The sequence below is a fragment of the Schistocerca americana genome, chromosome X, assembly GCF_021461395.2.
Source record: "Schistocerca americana isolate TAMUIC-IGC-003095 chromosome X, iqSchAmer2.1, whole genome shotgun sequence".
Lineage (NCBI taxonomy): Eukaryota > Metazoa > Arthropoda > Insecta > Orthoptera > Acrididae > Schistocerca > Schistocerca americana.
Window position 1 is genome coordinate 331567370 of NC_060130.1, and position 21494 is coordinate 331588863.

Here is a 21494-nt window from a genome sequence, read left to right on the forward strand (position 1 = left end):
ATGCTCACCTGCAAATTTCCCGTGAACCTCACCGTGCTCTGCAAGGTATGTAGCGACTTTCCGGGTCAGCACGATCTTCGGACTTGTCTCCAGTCGACGACGTGTTTGGGCTGTGATGGGACTAGAAGTGCCTCGTGCGACTTGTCAGCCAACAAATCTTACAGAAGTACATAAACTGGTTGAGCATATTAAAGTATTATGTCAAAATTGGAAGTAAATTGGTCAAGGTCGTTCCGAGATTTTTGTTGATAACTTGGAAACTTCGATAATTTATATAGTATATGTATTTTATTATAGTATCATATCAAAATAGGAAGTAAATCAGCCAAGAACTATTTACGATTACTACGAATGACGTTGTCACATTACATCGTACTTGCACTTATATACCACATATTTTTACAAAATTTGTAGCCTTTGTACGTTCGAATGTTTATTGCAGTATGGTGTGATAATTTTAAATAAATTGGGAAAGTACTTTTTGAGATATTGATAACAGCTTTCAACAACGACTTGTCTTTGTATAGTAGTGTAGATTCTGATGTGTGATGTGCAGTTACTTGCAGTTTCTGTCATTTAATGTTAATTCCTGTTAGTGTAAACCAGTTCCAAATTTGGCTTACTCTGGCATGATCTTCTGCAGTGAAATTCTGATTAGTTGTTAATTTCAGTACAACTCACTCATTGTTTCATACTGTCAGTGTTCAACAAATTTTCGTAATAACTGCATGTCTTGCGAGTGCCGAGCTGTGGGAGTGATCAGTCAATTACTACTGCTAGCAGTGTTGGGATACTATAGAGAGGTTTTGTCTGTACATTCTCCATTAATGAGTTTTACTTGAGGGATGCTACTTCGTGTGAGCTATAAGCTACGTACTTCTTGCTCTCAGAACAGTGTGATAAAATTCTTATTAATGTATGCATCATGCTTGCTAAATGTGATACTGTGTTTACACATTATGATAATTGCGTGTTTTGCCATCTTTATGCTTAGTGTATGTTAACAGTCAAATACCAATTCTGTATGTTACACTGGCCAACGCCAATGGGAGGGGTCACATTCTCTATCTAGGACAAATCACATTACTTATGTATTTCCATAATTTTGGCAGAGTAGAAGATTAAAATGTTGATTATTATTAGTGGGAAAGGGTTTCTGGGACATTTTTAGTAAAAAATAAATAGTTTTTTTACATTTATTTGTATTAATTTCACAATTACAAGGATAACTCAGATTCACATTCAGAACACTTTACAATACGAACTACTTCTTCTTTCTTGATGTGTGCAGAGCAGATATACTTCCTGCGAGAAGTGCAAGATTTCATGTACTTACGGTCTTTGCTTCGGGCGCATAATTAACAGTGTCCTTTCTTTGGCAGATTATGCACAGCTGCACATGTTACTTTCCGTCGCGACTCCGTAACGTTGTTTCCTCTGCTCAGAGCACCTTGATTTTGATAGCACTCATACCCAAAAGTTGATAACGCTGTAGTGTATTTTGAGTGTAGACCTACAGCATTTTGAGCGCGTCTTTTCATGTTGAAGTTACAAAGTTCACGAGTAAGATCTTTCAGGTACTTCTTTCTTCCAGAACTTTTTGTCGGGTAATTATTTGTTCATTCCTTATGTGTATCTTGAAATACAACATATGAATTGTATGCTGCAACGTCAATCAAGTTGAAAAACACCGCCATTGGCCATCGACGCTTTGCTCGACGGCAGCTGTACGTTCTTACACACTTATCGAATGTATCCACTCCTGACTTTGTACAGTTGTAGAATAGGATGATGTCTTTCTTCTCTTCCGTCGCATTCATATCATGATGTTGGGTTGACAATACTGTGACAATCTTTCCTTTCTTAGGCACGTAACTGACAAACGTGGCATCATCACTAAAGGCAAATCGATTGTTCCCGGTGTAGCTTTTAGAGAAACGGGACGGAGTTCTGTAGGAACATGGCGTTTGTCACTTCGATTAGTACCAACTGTAGTTATTTTCTTTTTCAAAAGATCAGATGCGAGTGGAACGGTAGTGAACTTTCTGTCCATGGTAACATTTCTTGCAGATTGTTTCAAGTTAGACATTTCATTCAATGTTCTAACTATTTCAGGGTCATTGTTATGACTCTTCTCATTAGCGTGTTTTCCAGCGTAGGGATCCGCAGCGAAGCAGTATTTCGTATCTGAATCACATAACATGTTCACCTCTATTCCATATTTTCCTGGTTTTGTTGGAATATATAGCCTGAATGGGCATCGCCCATGGAAGGTCACAAGTTCTTCATCCACTGTGACTGACTCACTAGGATTATAAAACTCAGGAAATTTACTATCATGTTCCATATATCCCTGATAGGAGCAAATTTGTCGGTCTGTCTTCTAGCTGCACGAGTTAGAGCATCATCAAAACGCAAGCACTTCAGTAAGAGCCTCAGTCTATGCTCCGAAAATGAAGCTCGGAACATCGGAAAGGTTTCTTTACTAAATGTATCACGTAAACTGTCCTTGTTCTGTCTATGGACTCCACAGTTCAATAGAATTCCAATTGCTGACACAATTTCTTCACTTTCGAATTTTTTATGAAAATATCTTCGGATGATTCCCTAAGATTTCCAAGCTTTTGATTGGTAGACATCAAAATGTTATCCAGGATGTTATCATAGAAGTACATAGGAAAAGCTAAACCTGGTGTATCAGGTTTTATCCCTGGCTTAGTTCCTTTCGGGGTTCTCATTACGTTAGCAACAGACCTCCTCCTTTGATTTACGTAAGAGCTTCTCTTCCATATCATACCTGACGGGGCCACCATGTCTTTTTCAAGTTCATTAATTTGTGCTATCGGCCTGGGTCGTCTTCTTGTTGGTTGAATATCTATAAAAATATTAAACCAGAACCGAACACTAGGAAACTAAGCACTCTACCCAGACACACATCCTAATATACTCCAAAATACCTGCAAAAGTAATAAAAATCGTTACTTACCCTGCTCACTTTCATCCAACTCGCTGCTGTCAGAAACTACTTGATCTGGAATTTCCATGACTAAATATTCAGTTTCACTGCTTGAGCTTTCGGATGGTTCACCACTAAATTCATAGTCTGAACTCTCAAGCACATTTCTAATTTCGTCATCGGTCAATTTCATCTTCTTGTACATTGTGTCAAATGCCACAAAGATATTACCTTCCACTCGCCACACTGTTTACCGGTTGACTGCGAGTGGTGATTGTTGACCAGCTACACCTTCAGTTATAACAATCAAAAATTGGTTCAAATGGCTCTGAGCACTATGGGACTTAACTTCTGAGGTCATCAGTCCCCTAGAACTTAGAACTACTTAAACTTAACTAAGCTAAGGACATCACACACATCCATGCCCGAGGCAGGATTCGAACCTGCGACCGTAGCGGTCGCGCGGTTCCAGACTGTAGCGCCTAGAACCGCTCGGCCACCCGGGCCGGCTTATAACAATCGCTATGACTCAACAATGAGTGTAAACCAAAAGCTGTTCTTATTGTCGATTGTAGCAATTATAATTATGACAAATTTCATGTATTTATTAAATAAAATACTGAACACGACAGGAGTTTTAGCCTAAAAACATCGTTGGCGTCCGTTACTGACCCCCCCCCCCCCCCAATTGGTATGCAACTGTTAAAAATTTATCTGCAGTTGCCACAAGTGGCATTTGGTTTTTAAACTTTCGTTGTGATACTAATTAGAAACATCACATTCTGTGGATTCTCCTGTAAATGATTGAGAGCAGTTTAATATGAGTGAAGATTTTATAGTATCTTTTATATTTTTCTGGAGTGAGTAAAAGGAGATTTCTTTTGCTGGGATTAAACTAGTCTTCTAGTCTTACTAAGATTCTCGACACATGTCTCTGCTGTTAACAGAATATGCTGAAGTGCAGTCACATTCTGCTATCCTAATTTTGGAATTAAAATTTTTGTGGGAAAACTAGGACTACTTTAAAGCAGAATTTTATTTAAAGTGGTAGATGCACTTTATGAAACTGAAGTTAAATTTACATGTAAAATCTGAGTACTACTATTACAGAAGTAGAATAATTATATGTACTATGACATACTTTTATTACACATTCTGACTGCTGTTCATCGGCGACGAGGGATGGAATTTGCAAGCCAGTACCGCAAATGGACCTCCAGTGAGTGGCGACAAGTGGCATTGTCGGATGAATCACGTTTTATGTGTCATCGGAGGGGTGGCCTTGGGCTAGTGCATCTACATCTACATGATTACTCCGCAATTCACATTTAAGTGCTTGGCAGAGGGTTCATCGAACCACATTCATACTATCTCTCTACCATTCCACTGCCGAACAGCGAGCGGGAAAAACGAACACCTAAACCTTTCTGTTCGAGCTCTGATTTCTCTTATTTTATTTTGATGATCATTCCTACCTATGTAGGTTGGGCTCAACAAAATATTTTCGCATTCGGAAGAGAAAGTTGGTGACTGAAATTTCGTAAATAGATCTCGCCGCGACGAAAAACGTCTTTGCTTTAATGACTTCCATCCCAACTCGCGTATCATATCTGCCACACTCTCTCCCCTATTACGTGATAATACAAAACGAGCTGCCCTTTTTTGCACCCTTTCGATGTCCTCCGTCAATCCCACCTGGTAAGGATCCCACACCTCGCAGCAATATTCTAACAGCGGACGAACGAGTGTAGTGTAAGCTGTCTCTTTAGTGGACTTGTTGCAACTTCTAAGTGTCCTGCCAATGAAACGCAATGTTTGGCTCGCCTTCCTCACAATATTATCTACGTGGTCTTTCCAACTGAAGTTTTTCGTAATTTTAACACCCAGGTAATTAGTTGAACTGACAGCCTTGAGAATTGTACTATTTATCGAGTGAAATGATAATTAAATGGACACCCTAGCTGCAAACAGGCGTTGATGTACTTCATTGGGGACATGTTGAAAATGTGTGCCCCGACCGGGACTCGAACCCGGGACCTCCTGCTTACATGGCAGACGCTCTATCCATCTGAGCCACCGTGGGCACAGAGGATAATGCGTTTGCAGGGACTTATCCCTTGCACGCTGCCCGTGAGATCTACATTCCCAACATGTCCACACCAGTTCATTCGTAGTGCGCCTAATAGAAGTTTGCCCATCATACTCATTACTCGTGGCAGATCAATCTACCAAGTCCCGTACGAGTTCGGGCATAGCGTGTGCGTTCGCACAAGAAGGTCAATGGCCGGGAAGCCATATTTTAACTATATATGACGGTAGTATATGTTCCCGAAAGATAAGTCCCTGCAGACGCACTATCCTCTGTGCCCACGGTGGCTCAGATGGATAGAGCGTCTGCCATGTAAGCAGGAGGTCCCGGGTTGGAGTCCCGGTCGGGGCACACATTTTCAACATGTCCCCAATGAAGTACATGAACGCCTGTTTGCAGCTAGGGTGTCCATTTAATTATGATTTCATTTCTAGCAAAGCTGCATGGTCATCCACGGTAACTGTTCTTTCGGGAACCGATACTACCGTCATATATATTTATCGAGTAATCGAATTCCAACGAATTTCTTTTGGAACTCATGTGGATCACCTCACACTTTTCGTTATTTAGCGTCAACTGCCACCTGCCACACTATACAGCAATCTTTTCTAAATCGCTTTGCCACTGATACTGGTCTTTGGGTGACCTTACTAGTCGGTAAATTACAGCATCATCTGCGAACAACCTAAGAGAACTGCTCAGATTGTCACCCAGGTCATTTATATAGATCAGCAACAGCAGAGGTGCCAGGACGCTTCCCTGGGGAACACCTAATATCACTTCAGTTTTACTCGATGATTTGCCGTCTATTACTACGAACTGCGACCTTCCTGTCAGGAAATCACGAATCCAGTCGCACAACTGAGACGATACCCCGTAGGCCCGCAGCTTGATTAGAAGTCGCTTGTGAGGAACGGTGTCAAAAGCTTTCCGGAAATCTAGAAATACTGAATCAACTTGAGATCCCCTGTCGATAGCGGCCATTACTTCGTACGAATAAAGAGCTAGCTGCGTTGCACAAGAACGATGTTTTCTGAAACCATGCTGATTACGCATCAATAGATCGTTCCCTTCGAGGTGATTCATAACGTTTGAATACAGTATATGCTCCAAAACCCTACTGCAGACCGACGTCAATGATATAGATCTGTAGTTCGATGGATTACTCCTACCACCCTTCTTAAACAACGGTGCGACCTGCGCAATTTTCCAATCTGTAGGTACAGATCTATCGGTGAGCGAGCGGTTTTATATGATTGCTAAGTAGGGAGCTATTGTATCAGCGTAATCTGAAAGGAACCTAATCGATATACAAGTTGGACCTGAAGACTTGCCCGTATCAAGCGATTTGAGTTGTTTCGCAACCCCTAAGGTACCTACTTCTAAGAAACTCATGCTAGCAGCTGTTCGTGTTTCAAATTCTGGAACATTCCATTCGTCTTCCCTGGTGAAGGAATTTCGGAAAACTGCGTTCAATAACTCCGCTTTAGCGGCGCAGTCGTCGGTAACAGTGCCATCGGCACTGCGCAGCGAAGGTATTTACTGCGTCTTGCCGCTTGTGTACGTTACATACGACCAGAATTTCTTCGTATTTTCTACCAGTACGGCAGGAACGTTTTCGTAGCTTTCCGTGGACGATCTCGTCATTCTGGAAGATACAGTGGATCAACAAAAATGAGCATCCATCGTTAGGGATCATCTTCACCCTTATATGCAGTTTGTTTTTCCCTGCCACGATGGCATCTACCAGCAGGACAACGCAACGTGTCACACAGTTCGCAGTGTACTTGCGTGGTCTGAAAAGCTCCAGAATGAGTTTATCGTATATCCCTGGCCACTTAACTGTCCCGGTTTACACCCAGTGAAGAATCTGCGGCACCACCTCAATGGCATTGTTCGCTCCATGTTTCCTCAATTGAGAAACGTTGCACAGCTGGCCGCGGTACTGGAGTCAGTATGACTCCACATCCCTGTCGGTACCTTCCAGAACCTCACCGACTCTCTCCCAGCACATCTTGCTGCGGTCCACGCTGCATAAAGTGGCTTTGTGCAAATACTGAAATAGTTTTGTCGTCTCTATTCTGAAGCAGTGAGTGAAGTGAATTTAGTGTATGATTGTAGCACATGACGAAAATTCTGGAGTGGATAGTGGGGTAAACTCCGGCTCTTGATCGTCATATTTTACGAAAAGGCTTGAACATTGGGAGTTGCGGCGCTACCTTAGGCTTGAGAAGATAGATGGGAAGGATCTTTCTCGGAGCTTCATTAGTGCGGTACAATGCCATTATCTAGCAGTGCTAGTGCATGCGGAATTATGCAGACCGATGTCTACTTTACAGTGCCCTAACAAAACTAATCCCAACCAAAAGTTTCACCCATGAGCCCTGTCACGCAACGGACACACTCAACACTCTTCATATAGTACGTACACAACAACAGAATCAATTATTAAAACCCCAATGACGCACCAAATAACAATCCAAAAATGAGTAAACGTAAGTCATACTACCCAGATTTTATTGCTATACGCTATTGCTTCGGGAAATCGTAAGTAATGATTCTGCACTAAACTTCCAAGATGTTTGTTATGTTATTGCTAAACGTTTCACTCAGATAAACCATTGAATGGTTCTCAAGAAGAGCAAGTCCCATGTAGTGCTAATTCCTTTCCTGAAAATAGCTAAGTTATGAACTGATAGTTCAGAGGAAAGATCATTAACAAAGGAGCAAAAACTGGATATGCCACACCTCAACCATTTTGGAACACATATTATGTTCGAGTATAATGACTTTTCTGGAGACTAGAAATCTACTTTGTAGGGAGCAGCATGGGTTTCGAAAAAGACGATCGTGTGAAACCCAGCTCGCGCTACTCGTCCACGAGACTCAGAGGACCATAGACATGGGTTCCCAGGTAGATGCCGTGTTTCTTGACTTCCGCAAGGCGTTCGATACAGTTCCCCACAGTCGTTTAATGAACAAAGTAAGAGAATATGAAATATCAGACCAACTGTGTGATTGGATTGAAGAGTTCCTAGATAACAGAAAGCAGCATGTCATTCTCAATGGAGAGAAGTCTTCCGAAGTAAGAGTGATTGCAAATGTGCCGCAGGGGAGTGTCGTAGGACCGTTGCTATTCACAATATACGTAAATGACCTTGTGGATGACACCGGAAGTTCACTGAGGAAATGCAATCCGAAAACAAAGGAAGTAGGTTACAGTACGTTTGTTCGCCCACTGCTTGAATACTGCTCAGCAGTGGGGGATCTGTACATGATAGGGTTGGTAGAAGAGATAAAGAAGATCCAACGCAAAGCAGCGCGCTTCGTTACAGGATCATTTAGCAATCGCGAAAGCGATACGGAGATGATAGATAAACTCCAGTGGAAGACTCTGCAGGAGAGACGCTCAGTAGCTCGGTACGGGCTTTTGTTGAAGTTTCGAGAACATACCTTCACTGAGGAGTCAAGCAGTATATTGCGCCCTCCTACGTATATCTCGGGAAGAGACCGTGAGGATAAAGTCAGAGAGATTAGAGCCCACACAGAGACATACCGACAATCCTTCTTTGGCTCTGAGCACTATGGGACTCAACTGCTGAGGTCGCTAGTCCCCTAGAACTTAGAACTAGTTAAACCTAACTAAGCTAAGGACATCACAAACATCCATGCCCAAGGCAGGATTCGAACCTTCGACCGTAGCGGTCTTGCGGTTCCAGACAGCAGCGCCTTTAACCGCACGGCACAATCCTTCTTTCCATGAACAATACGAGACTGGAATAGAAGGGAGAGCCCATAGAGGTACTCAAGGTACCCTCCGCCACACACCGTCAGGTGGCTTGCGGAGTATGGATGTAGATGTAGATATCTTTTCAGCACATCGACACCTCAATAGAGCCAAATGACAAACGAATTTCTTACTCCTCGTCTCCAGACAGTGTCGCAAAACCTGTGATTGTGTTAGCTACAAAGGAGCTGGCGGATCCCTCCATTTTTCTCAAGCCTTTAGTATTATTTTGATATCAACCGTGTGTTGCATAAGAGCCAAAAAAGTCTCCCAAACTATCTTTCCCTGTTTTCACTGAAGCTAATAGCCCTTTTTGTAGTATGTTATATGGTAAGATACATTACTTGTGGTTTACTGACAACTTTTTCTGCCTGAAAGTGAAACTGCATACTCCATTGCCACAACTGTGTGCTGATAAGAGTGTAACTTGAACTGAAAGTGAAAAGATTTTCTTTTTTCCATTATGAGGATGATTTAGGTTGCGTGAGATACGAGTAAGCTTGCTGGGTACTTTATGGTCATATTCCGATGTAATACTACTCGTGGTAGCTATATGGTATCTTTATCTATACTTCACAAGCCACCTGATGGTGTGTGCGGGAGGGTACAAATAACTGATCATCCTTTCCCAGTTCCGGTAGTATGTGACATGTAGGATGAATGATTGTTGGTATACCTGTGTATTAAATTTAATTTATCGAATTTTCTCGTTGTTGTCAATCCACGAGACGTCTATGGGATGAAGTAATATTTTGCAAAACTCTGCAGAAAGTACTCCTTAGGAATTTTCGGAGTAAGCCTCTCGGGATGCACAATGCCTCTCATATACTATCTGTCATTGGAATTTACTGAGCATCTCAGTAACGCTCCCGAGCCAGCTAAATGGTACCGTGGCAAAACTCGCCGCAGTTCATCGGCTACTGAGGTTTTCTGACGGTTTTCCACACTCGTCTGACCCACATTGTCTGGAACCTAGTTATCGCTTCAAAAACATAATGCACACTACGCTATAGCGAGAATAGACACTGATCAGTGCTGTATCGCTACATGTATGTAGCTGAGTTAATCTGTCGCCTAGTATCGGTATGAAGTCAATATGTTTGTACGGCTGAACACTACCGGGTCCAGGGCTCAGGGGGTGGCGTGCCAGGCTCAGGCAAAGCGCCACAGCCTGCCCAGCCTCAGCGACCGTTGCAGGCGATCAGAGGCGCTGGTACAAAGGTTTGGCAGGAAGCGTGTACATCCTGGTACGTGAATCTGAACAGTGGTCGCACTCTTAGAAAAATTCGGAATGCGTCAGTAATGGTGGACTTCTAAGCATCCACAAAGATGGCTTCTTACGGCACTTTAAAATTCACCATCAAATAATAAAGCAAATCTGAATACATTTGTGATTTCAGAAAAATGAGGTACATCCAAGGACACAACAATATTTTCAATACATTTAAACCTACAGAATTTAATATTTTACAGTGACTAAATATTTTCACAATGAACCTCTGAATTAAAAACTGTTGAAAGAAATCACGAGACTTCAACAAACTTGATCTCAGATGATAGCATTGCACTATAGTCATCATCCCTGAAAGCTATGTACCTGCATAAATTTTATTTCTGAGTTTATTACGTTTTTTATACCATTTCACAATGCAAATGTTCGTCCGAACATCGTATTCTCAAAAATAATGCAGAAAATGAATGCAGCATGAATACCTCATATCTTATCATACTTGTGTATTTATTTAATGAGTATCTTACTATTTTTTCTGGATATTTATTTAACTATTTATTACAATTACTAACACAAAATCATGGTAATTTGGCAAGTGGTCAACCGCTTGTGTTAGCTGTCACCAACCTCGATAACAGGACAAAAGGATACTTCTGTGAAACAGGCCTAAATAATTGTTTAAATAATATTTAACGGCAGTGTGTTGTCATTTAATGTATGCACACTTGCTCAAGAATCTTATTTATTTATGGACCTTTATTTACATTTATTGTGAATGGTCAGTGTGTGACCGAAAGTTCATAACATTTCTTTACTTAAATAATGTTGTAATATATTACTTTAGCCAGGGAAGTGGTCAAGTTGAGTCATATCATGCCGTTAGAACGTAAAAATCTTGTGTTTTTGTTGGGGATTCCTTCAGCCAATGGGAAAGCAGGCAGTTGCAGAACACCATGGGAGTCGAGTGGAGACGACGTTTTTCGAGTTGTGTGCTCAAGGCAGCGATGCTGGGCACTTTTCACATAGATCCTGAAGAAGACACTTTTACATTTGTTCTTTAAGAAGTCGGGTAACGTGTATGATGCGGTCGTGCAGGTGATGAACGACGACGACGACACTTTAACATTTGGGACACTTGTACGTTTTTGCTTGAAGGAAAGAGACCTACCTATGGTAACGAGTCTTATAGGATCGTGTATGTGATACAGTCTGGACAGTGAACGGCCGTTATAATATTCTAACTTTTTCCAATTGCATTGTGGTATTGAGAATAGAATATGACTTTCGTCTCGTCATCTTGTGTTTGTTAATTTTTAAAGCATCATGTTGATCTCTGACTATTCTGAATGGGTGAACATTTCTTGTATTGTGATCACGAAATAGTTTTAGTTTTCACATGTCTTGGATGACTATTACCTCGGAGATTCTGCTATCATTTTCATAACGCTGTCAATATAACTTTACTGCATTTCGCAAAGTTATTCTCTGTGTATATTTTAAATGGATATGATAAAACTGCTTACCATTTAGTTGTGGTACACTTTCGTGAATAAACATTTTCCAACATAATTCTCTGTCGTCTACATCAATTAAAGACGTTAGTAAAGAACTATTTTTATTAAATTATTCATTTATATTTCATATCTTTTTGTATTTATCAATTCTGAATTCTAGCTATGCATAGACTATTTGACTGCTGGACCACAGATATAGGTTATTAATTGCTGTGAGTGAACTGCTGGGCATGAAAGCAGAGCATGAAAGCAGACGTGCGTGGCTCGACTCGATGACTACGTCGAGCTATTCCTTTTAAACATAGACGAGCTAAACCCATTTACCAATGGTGCTATCAACTGGTTTGCTCATGTGAATGCTATTTCGACAGCTAATACTTAGGAGAAAACTCAAGATAATATCACAAAGCTTAAAAAATTTACTGATTCATGACACTTACCAATTCATTTCGTTTGTGTAAGTAACGATTGTGACTGAAGGAAAACAAACACACAACAAAACTGAACGTAAATAGTTAATCGTGGTGGTGTGTACGCCTATCCTAAACAAAGCCTCTCACTGGTGGGACGAACGTTGATTAAAAATCTACTAGTAGGTTACTGAAGTAAAGAAAAGATTTGGTTTAACGTCCAAACAACAGTTAAGTCACTAGATGCGGAACACAATATTGTATTTGACAAGCTAGGGTAGGATTTTAGCCGCGTCCAGTCATTGGTACCATCATGGTAATTTTCTTTAGCAATCATGGAAACCACTGAAAACGTAAAGTGGATCGTTCTATTGGGACATGAGATCCAAATGCGAGAGTTATTAAATCAACTCAATCGCTTATTCCAATCGATGAGCAGGCACTTGCTAAAATATTTTCGCGAAGACACGCTCTAGAGGTAGCAGTCTTCATTAGAATGGTGTCAGGAAATATCATAAACAACCTTTTCGCTAGCACAGCGTACGTGAATTTTCAGGCGGTAATGTGGGAAATATTGTCGCAGAAAAAGCAGAGTAGCGCAGTCGCCGTTGTGTAATGGTTATGGTACTAGATAGTTGCATCGAGGGTCGTGAGTTCAAAACTCACCTGAATAGAAACACTTCAGTTTCTATATTCGGTTGTAGTACATTCTAGAAGTATCCACAAATGGCAAGAACCATTGTACTGGAATGTTCTGTAGCGGTATATATACCGTATGTGTTCTGGCGGGAGGCAGTTCGCTCCGCGCTGTTGTATGTGCAAGTGCTGAATAAACCTTCGTAAAGTGAAGTTAACGATCGTCATTTATCTACTTACACCTTCCTCTACGTGACATTATTCTGGTGGAGGCGCCGGGTGTTGGAACTTGTGATACCGCACCATGTTCGACGACTCAGTGGCTCCCATCAGGCCACGACAGAGCCGCCGTTTACGTGGCGAGAAACCCGAGTTCGAACCATATTCAACAGATCGAAATCTATCGGAGACAGAAGAAGAAGACGATGTTACGATGACAGCAACTGTGTGCCACCACATGATACATCCTTCCGGGTTCTCTGGTGACGATCGCCAAGATCCAAACAAGTGGCAAAAGGTATATGAGCGTATAGCCAAATTTAGCAAATGGGATGACACGGTGTGTTTGGCTAACGTATTTTTATACTTGGAGGGCACTGGCAAGCAATAGTATGAGAACAACGAGAAGAAGTTCACAAGCTGGGAAGTATTCTAGGCGGAACTGCGCAATTATTTCGACGACGCACAACGACAGAAGTGCAAGGCTGAAGACAAATTGAAGACCAGGGCACCGCGTCCACGAGAAACTACAGCATCCTGCATTCAAGACGTCATGGAGCTGTGTAAAATAGTGGATTGTAGTATGAAGGAGGAAGATAAGGTTGCACATCTCATGAAGGGCGTCGCTGAGGACATATATCAAGCCCTAATCCTCAAGGAGGTTTCGGCAACAGACGACTTCATATAATGGTGCCAGTACAGTATGTGGAGACAGTGCATAAAAAAAAATTACACCCAAGAAACTTTAACGGCTACCAAACGTCGTATTGATATCTGTGATGGAGGAAGAAACTGATTTCACAAGTTTTCTTCGTCAGACAGTGAGAGAGGAAGTTCAGAAGGCACTTGGATTGCACGGTGAGAAAAAAACCGAGACCCTTCAAGAGGTCATAAGGGAGGAAGTGGGACAGATATTGACCCCACTCTGTCGTCCTTCATTTTCCTTCAAAACGGTGAAAGGGTTGAGACCCAGGCGAAGTTACGTTCATACAATGCCGCATGAGGAACCTGTTTCGGCACCAAGGAAGACTGACGCCTTCCCAGGATAACCAACCAGCATTTTTCCACTGCGGACGACCGGCACATGTGGTGCGTTATTGTCGAGAAAGGCGGCGGATATTTGATGACGGCCGCGCCAGGAGACAGCAGACCGATCTCAGGCGACGCCAACTCCGGGACTACGAAGATGAACAGGATGATGTGGGTACAGGACGACGTAGGTCACCATCGCAGCAAGCTAGCCGCTGAAGAGGACGCTTCCCAACACGCCGATTAAGGTCTCCATCGCCCTTTAGAAGCTGCAGCCTATCACCTAGCCACCGCAACGTGGAAAACTAAAGGGTGTGACCTTCCTTGGAGGTGAGGCCGCCGAAGAGAAATATCCTCCGCCGTCGATCACTACAAAAACCATAGGAAACTACGTCGGTATCTTCATGGATGGCCGACCAGCCCAAGCTCTTGTGGACTCTGGAACATCATATTCAGTCATTTCGGAGAAGTACCGTCACCAGTTGCAGAAAACCGTATTCGACAACAACAAAACATCTCTGCTGAAGGTGGCTAATATGAAACATGTAAAACCTACAGGAAGATGCGTCATTCGTGTGGGTATAAGTGGCCATACACAGTCCTTAGTATTCATCGTCTTACAAGAGTATAGTCATGACGTCATTCTCGGATGGGGCTTTTTGAAAGCTTCTCAAGCAATTATAGATTCTGGTCGCTCGAAGATCATGCTAGAGGAGATGAGATACTGTGGACAGGAAGATGCGCATCCGAGTGTGAGGAGACAATATGAGTTGAATGAAGTGATCATTGCTGCGGTCAGCGCTAGAAAGGTATCTGTCATGTGTCATGCCATGCATCAACCCATGCATCTTGTAGTGGAATGTAAGAGAAGTATACCACGGCAGAATAGTTTGCTCATCCCAGCCTCTGTAGTCTCGTTTCAGAACGGTTTCGGTGAATTGTGGATAGTTAACTGTCGCAGAGAACAGCAGATTCTTTCAACATGCATCTGCGTAGCAAACACTGGGCCGTTAATTGCAGAACAGCTGAACGTCATAGAAACCTCTCATGCCGAGTCTGTGGGCGAAATTAGCGCTACCACTACAAGACAAGATCTTCTAGCACGACTATCACAAGATCTCACTAAGGAACAACAGAAGAAGCTACTTGCCATTCTACAAGAGTTCTCTGAATGCTTCAATCCACAGGTGAAGAGACAAATTAGACAAATCGACGGTGAAGCACCCGATTAGAACTGGAGACCATCAACCGATAAGCCAGAGAGCATACCGTGTGTCAGCAACAGAAAGTCGAATAATTCGCGGCGAGGTAGAGAAAATGAAGAAGAATGACATCATTTAGAGTTCGCACAGCCCATGGTCGTCACCAGAGGTTCTTGTCAGGAAGAAGGATGGCAGTTGGCGCTTTTGTGTTGATTACAGGAAGCTTAACAAGATAACTAAAAAGGACGTTTACCCTCTTCCACGAATTGACGATACACTGGATTGTCTGAAGGGGGCTAAGTTTTTCTCGACCATGGGCGTGTATTTGGGATACTGGCTAATCGAAGTAGGTGAGGCTGATCGTGAGAAAACTGCATTCATCACTCCTGAGGGCATGTATAAGTTTAAGGTAATGCCATTTGTTTTGTGTAATGCACCAGCAACTTTTGAACGAATGATGGATAATCTTCTAAGGCAGCTGAAGTGGGCGATGTGTCTTTGTTATTAGATGACTTTATAGCGTTCTCAAAGATATTTGATGAACACATAAAAAGACTGAGCACCGTTCTTAAGTGTCTCCAACAAGGCGGACTGAAACTCAATCCAAAAAAGTGTCTCTTTGGAGCAAATGAAATCAAAATACCTGGGAACCTTGTGTCAAACGAAGACGTGCGTCCAGGCCCAGAACAGCTGAGAACCATAACGGAATTTGCTATTCCTAAAAGTATTAGACATGTGAGAAGCTTCCCCGGATTATGTTCTTATTACCATCGTTTTATCAAAGACTTTGGTATCAAAGCCAGTCCACTCGAAGAGTTGTTAAAAGCCGATGCTAAATTTATTTGGGGTGGTGCTAAACAACATTCTTTCGACGTGTTGCGGAAAGCTCTGACGACTGACCCTGTACTTGGTCTGTATGATGGGAGAGCTCCTATAGAACTACACACAGATGCAAGTGTCTATGGGATCGGTGCTGTTCTGGCGCAGATTTCGGATTTGAAAAGAGAAGATTATAGCGTTTGCTTCTAGCACACTTACAGAAGCCGGAAGAGACTACTCAACTACAGAAAGAGAATGTCTTGCTGTGATCTGGGCCACGTGCAAATTTCGACAGTATATCTATGGAAGGCCATTACAGTTGTTACAGACCATCATTCACTTTGTTGGGTGACATGTCTTAAGCATCCAACAGGACGACTCGCTAGGTGGGCACTATGTCTTCAAGAGTATGACATATCATAGTGTACAAAAGTGGAAGAAAACGACAAGATGCTGACTGTCTCTCAAGAAACCCTGTGCGACACCATCAAGACTTTGATGAAGATAGTGACTGTCTCGCTGCACTCCAGGATTTCTCTGCTGAGCAGAAGGACGCCAAAATATCTCAAATTATGCTTGCCTTAAATCGGTCAGAGAATGTGAAAGGACAATTCAAGGTAGTTAATGGATTACTTTACAAGAAAACTTTGATCCGTTTGGAAGGAGGTGGCTACCATTGATTCCTAAACACATGCGCTTAGGTGTTCTACAGGAATTCCATGACACACCAGAGGCTGGACATTTAGGATTTATTAACACATACGATAGGATCCGCAAGAGATTTTTCTGGCCAGGTTTATTTAGGAGTGTTCGTCACTATGTGTGGCACTGTCGAGAGTGCCAGAGGCGAAAGGCAGATCCTCAGAAACCACCTGGCCGACTCATACCAATTCCACCAGCCGAAATGCCTTTCCAAAGTGTTGGGATTGACCTCCTCGGACGATTTCCAACGTCTGCTAGTGGCAATAGGTGGATTATTGTTTGCACTGATTATCTGACGCGCTATGCTATTACAAAGGCCGTGAAAACAGCGGAAGCATTCGAAGCAGCCAAATTCATCGTAGAAGACACTGTATGAAAACACGGTGCCCCAAGGTCGTTAATTACGGGACGAGGGAAAGTTTTTCAATCAAATCTTGTGACAGAGACAAGCTGTCGGTGCAACATGACTCATCACATGACGACTGCCTACCATCCGCAAACTAACGGGGTTACCGAACGCCTTAACAACCTTGGCGGACATGCTGTCAATGTTCGTCAATGTTGAGCAGAGCAACTGGGATGAGGTGCTACCTTTCGTGACGTTTGCCTACAACACCGCCAAATAAGACACCACAGGATTTACGCAGTTTTTCCTGGTGCATGGGTGTGAGGCGACGACGACGATAGACACTATGTTTCCGTTATATCCTGATGACGTGGACGACGACTACATCGGCCCGGTGTTAAGCAGAGCTGAGGAAGCTCTGCAATTAGATCGACTCCGCACGGTGTAGGCTCAAGAAACTGATCGCCGAAGGTATGACGCGAGCCACCGCCCTGTTGTGTACCAGCCTGGTGACCTCGTCTGGATCTTCACTCCTGTCCGGAAGGTTGGTCTCTCTGAGAAGCTCCTCAGGCGCTACTTTGGACCTTATAAGGTTGTAAGACAGTTTTCTGATGTTACTTATGAAGTTGAAGATTTCGACCCCGACACAAGACCACGAAAGATCAGAGATACGGTCAACGTCCTTCGAATGAAGCCCTATAAGGATCCTGCAACACAAGGTAAATTCGAAGCTCCAGCGACAGGCCACAAGCGGAAGGGTACAGAAGAACGTAGCGGCAAGGGAAGTTCTAAGAAGATAACCGCCTGGGCGAATATCAGTCATCGGGAGTCGGAGTATGCAGGACCAATGACTCATTCCCAAACTAGGAGGACGTAACACCGAGACGCTACTCTCTTAAGGAGGGAGCAGTGTCGCAGAAGAAACCGAGTAGCGCAGTATCCGTAGTGGAATGGTTATGGTGCTAGATAGTGGCCTCGAGGGTCGAACTCACCTGAACTGAAACATTTTAATTTCTATATTCGGTTGTAGTACATTCTAGAAGTATCCACAAATGGCAAGATTCATTGTACTGGAATGTTCTGTAGCTGTATATATATACCGGATGTGTTCTGGCCGGAGGCAGTTCGCTCCGTGCTCTTGTATGTGCAAGTGTTGAATAAGCCTTCGTTAAGTGAAGTTAGCGTTTGTCATTCATCTACTTACGCCCTCCTCTACATGACATTGTTATAAGTCATGGTAGAGTGTGATATTCTGCCTACAATTTAATAGGCTGCAGTAAATAACGAATAGAAACACTAAGAAATTGATGTAACTAATACTGAAGCGTTAGTGGCATGACGACATCATGCTGGAGCAAAACTGACGGACCATGCTGGGGACTGGGCTGAACTTTTGAAGTGAAATATTTGTAGTTAAATGGTGAAGGATAGAAATCGGATGCCAAAACAAATAGAGGGTATGAGCCAGTTTTTCAAAACTCGTAAACTGAGTCAACAGCTAAAAAGAAAATTTGCAAAGGGTAAATGGCTAGAAGTAGGGGAGCAGTGGGCTATATTACAAAGGGAAGACGTAAATTCAGAGCTACTATGACTCATTTTATAGCAAATAGTGGTTGTAGCCTGTTAGTTCAATCTATATCTGATATATATATCAGGTATCTGGTGTCCAGAGGGGCCATATCTGTACCGAAGTCTGATGCATGTTTGCTTCTGTTGCCAGGTGACTGTAGAGCTATGAATAAAATTGTATGTTGCCCGGCGGAGGTTCGAGTAATCCCTCGGGCATGGGTGTGTGTGTTTATCCTTAGGATAATTTAGGTTAAGTAGTGTGTAAGCTTAGAGACCGATGACCTTAGCAGTTAAGTCCCATAAGATTTTAAAAAGAAATAAAAAAGAAAAATTATATGTTGTGAAGGTACGGTGTGTAGTGGAGTTCTAGTGCACATGAGAGTTGGTGAGTTGCGGGTGTGTGGCTTTCCAGATATGTTATATCAATTACTAGTTGTTTCTTTCGACTTGAATTATGTAGAAACAAATTACAGGAACATTAGCTGTAATGTTCATGAACTCTTATTGTTTATTGTGGCTGATCAACTTCAATAATGTTGTTTACCAGACCTATAAAGATTTCCGTTTTTTTATGCGATGGCATTGCCAGACTGAGCTAGGATAATGTGTGGTTGTGGACAGCCTTACCCTCTCCCCTCTCACATTATGGCGACAAGACTAATCTGTAATGAAGCCAAGCATGAGTTTTGGATTAGGCAAGCTGAAAAGTGATAACTTGGCGGTGAGTTGGCAAAGCCAATGATTGTCAAATAAAATCTAGTCAGTATTGGAGTTCCAACACACATGAGAGCTTTTTAGTTAAGAGTGAATGGTTTTCCAGATATCCTCTATGAATTCTGGTTCTGTCCTTCCACTTGAATAAGTTACAACAGACTGCAGGGAAGTTTCATGTAATTTTCATGATTTTCGCACTGAGGCACGAGTAGGCTTCAGTTGATGAGTGTTTTGCAACACTAGAGCTTTGAAACTGTAGTTCACAGTGTGGAGCATTCAGTGTTTTATTTTCTGTCTGTAATTAGTAGTTTTAATGTACAAAACGAGGCAAGCACACATATTGTGATATCCGCTATTTTTGACTTCATTAATACAGCAAATAGTTAACACATTCCATTTATTAGTAAGTTACAAGAAAACCTTTTCAAAGAAACCAGGAGTAATAAAAGGTTTCGAGTATAAAATGGAAGTGCTTCCCCACTCAACGTTCTGCAAAACAAGCTATTCAGTACCCTACGCCCGACGAGAAGCTGTAAAGCATGAGATTAGGAAAACGCTGTGTTTGGATGTTATCGAGTTATCGAATTCGCCGTACTCAAGTCCCTTGTTGTCCGTGCTTAAACAGGACGGTATTGTCAGGCTAGTACTGGACGCCAGATCAATAAACAAAATAATTGTACCGATAAGGACTCGATCTGAAGCACTTGAGGAACACTTGCAAAAATTTCATGGCATTAGATTTTTGAGTACACTTGATTTAAGAAGTAGCTATTGGCAGGTGAAATTGGCCAAGGAATCCAGGAAATATACTGCTTTTATATCAGTTTAAGGTCATGCCTTTTGGTTTAAATGTAAGCTCGGGAATATTTATTTCTGTGTGTTAGGACCTGAACTTTTAGATGAGGTAACTGATTATGTAGATGACGTGTTGATAGCCACTAAGAACTGGAAAGATCATTAAGCTATTCTACGAAAGGCGTTTCAGAGATTTTAAGAACATGGTGTTACAGCAAATCTGAAAAAGTCAAAATTTGGAAAAGGTGAGGTAAAGTTTTTAGGTCATGTGATTACACCTGAAGGGATTAAACCCGACCCAGAAAAGTTGTCTGCGGTTAAGAATTTCCCTACACCGGTAACTAAGAGGCAACTAAGAGGATTTCTCGGTCTTTCGTCTTTCTTTCGACGATTTCTGTCTGGTCAAGTAATGAACAACTCCGCTTTGCACACTCTTCTGAAGATAAGTACGCATTGGAATTAGACACCAGAGTGTCAGAAAGCTTTTCCGGCAATTAAAGATGGCCTTTTGAACAGTAACATTCTCTGTCATCCACAAATGGGCAAAGAATTTTGTATCACCTCAGACGCTCCGTTTGTTGGAATTGGATCTTATTTGTTTCAGATTGAATTAGTAGACGAAACAGAGCAAATCAGAGTGATTAGTTTTGCGAGTAGGGTCTTAACAGAATGTGAAAAGTCCTATTCAGTTACTTAGCTGGAGGCACTTGCAGTTATTTGGGCCTTCAAGAGGTTTAATTATTACATTTTTGGCAGAAAGATAAAAGTATTTATGGACCATCAAGCACTTTCGTGTCTTCTGACCTGTAAATTACAACATCCGCGTCTAACCAGGTGGTGTTTATTTTTGCAAGAATACGACTTTGATATTGTGTATATAAAGGGCAAGAATAACGTTATTGCAGACGCACTTTCTCGTTCACCCGAAGGTCTGCCTGAGACAAGTGAGTTGGTAGAACAGATGTCGAATTACGAAGTTCTTCTTATGCAGGATCCCATTCATAGGAAATATTTCTTGGAACAGTGCAAGCAAATCCAGACACTACAGAGCACAGATCCTAAGAGGGGAAAAGTAATCAGACTTCTTCAAGAAAATCCAAACCATAAGTTGTCTGAATTCTTCAAGATTCATAATCAGATATTATTTCATCGTACCTCTGTGTCATCAGACTACTGGCTTGTTAGTATACCTAGCAGTTTTGTCGAACATCTTTTGTGGTATGCCCACATTTCTTGGGGCCACTATGGTCCAGAGAAGTGTAAAAAGAAGATTGCTACTTACTGTTATGTGCCCAACCTACATCGACGGATACACAAGTTGCTAAAATTCTGTGTCATCTGCCAAAAGGCGAAAGCTCTTAATATTCCTACTTTAATTCCATTGAATCCAATCATCGCAGAAAGACCTAATCAGCTCGTTAACATTGACCTGGCTGGCCCTCTACCGATGGGTAGGGAAGGTGTCAAATACCTCGT

General features: G+C 42.2%; 2 non-coding genes across 2 annotated transcripts; one reads left to right on the forward strand and one right to left on the reverse strand.

Moving 5' to 3' along the window:
• Positions 1 to 4965: 4965 nt before the first annotated feature.
• Trnat-ugu lies at positions 4966 to 5040 on the reverse strand. Its single transcript has one exon. It is a non-coding gene; the product is annotated as a tRNA-Thr (tRNA).
• Positions 5041 to 5321: 281 nt separating this feature from the next.
• Positions 5322 to 5396, forward strand: Trnat-ugu. The gene has a single exon. It is a non-coding gene; the product is annotated as a tRNA-Thr (tRNA).
• The last annotated feature ends 16098 nt before the right edge of the window (positions 5397 to 21494 follow it).